Source organism: Pteropus vampyrus, unplaced genomic scaffold (genome assembly GCF_000151845.1).
Source record: "Pteropus vampyrus isolate Shadow unplaced genomic scaffold, Pvam_2.0 Scaffold320, whole genome shotgun sequence".
In the NCBI taxonomy this organism is placed as follows: Eukaryota; Metazoa; Chordata; class Mammalia; order Chiroptera; family Pteropodidae; genus Pteropus; species Pteropus vampyrus.
Window position 1 is genome coordinate 304442 of NW_011889101.1, and position 299 is coordinate 304740.

General features: G+C 62.9%; 1 protein-coding gene across 1 annotated transcript in view; it reads left to right on the forward strand.

Annotated features, from left to right (window-relative positions):
* BRF1 (BRF1, RNA polymerase III transcription initiation factor subunit) overlaps nt 1-299 on the forward strand; it is a 15514-nt gene that overhangs the window by 8418 nt on the left and 6797 nt on the right.

Here is a 299-nt window from a genome sequence, read left to right on the forward strand (position 1 = left end):
AGAAGCTGTCCAGCCGCTGAGATGTTTATCTCCTGTCCTGTGGGCTCAGAATGGCAGTGGGTGACTGTGCGTCTGCCCCGATGACAGTGGTGGTCTCGTGGGGCAAGGGACAGTGACACAGACACAGCCCATCCCTTACATCCAGTTGTCCCATGAAGGGGCTGCTGTGTGAATGGAGCCCGGGGCAGGTTCTGCAGGGTGCCTCGAGGCAGCACCCCGGGACCCTGGAGTCGAAAGAAGCGGTTCTGGCTTGACCTAAGAGCCCGAGATGGGCCCAGGGGGACGCGAGGGGCGCGCCG